Below are 283 nucleotides of genomic sequence, written 5' to 3' on the forward strand. Positions count from 1 at the left end.
GCTGCTGCTGCTGCGGCGGCTGCGGCGGCGGCGGCGGCGGCTGCTGTGGCGGCGGCGACGGCTGCTGGGGAGGCTGGGGTTGCGGCGGCGGCGGCGGCGGGGGCGGCGGCGGCTGCGGGGCCGCGGAGGCCGTGAAGAGGCCGTGCACCGCGCCGGCGGCCATCATCCTCATGGTCGGGGGGGGGCGGGGGACGGGGGTGGGGGAGGGGGAGGGAAGGGGATGTGGGAGGGGGAGGGGGCGGCGGCGGAGGGGTGGGGGAGGGGGAACCCTGGAGAGGGAAGG

This window comes from Mirounga leonina, unplaced genomic scaffold (genome assembly GCF_011800145.1).
Source record: "Mirounga leonina isolate KUSES-001 unplaced genomic scaffold, KU_Mleo_1.0 Mir_376, whole genome shotgun sequence".
Taxonomy (NCBI): Eukaryota; Metazoa; Chordata; class Mammalia; order Carnivora; family Phocidae; genus Mirounga; species Mirounga leonina.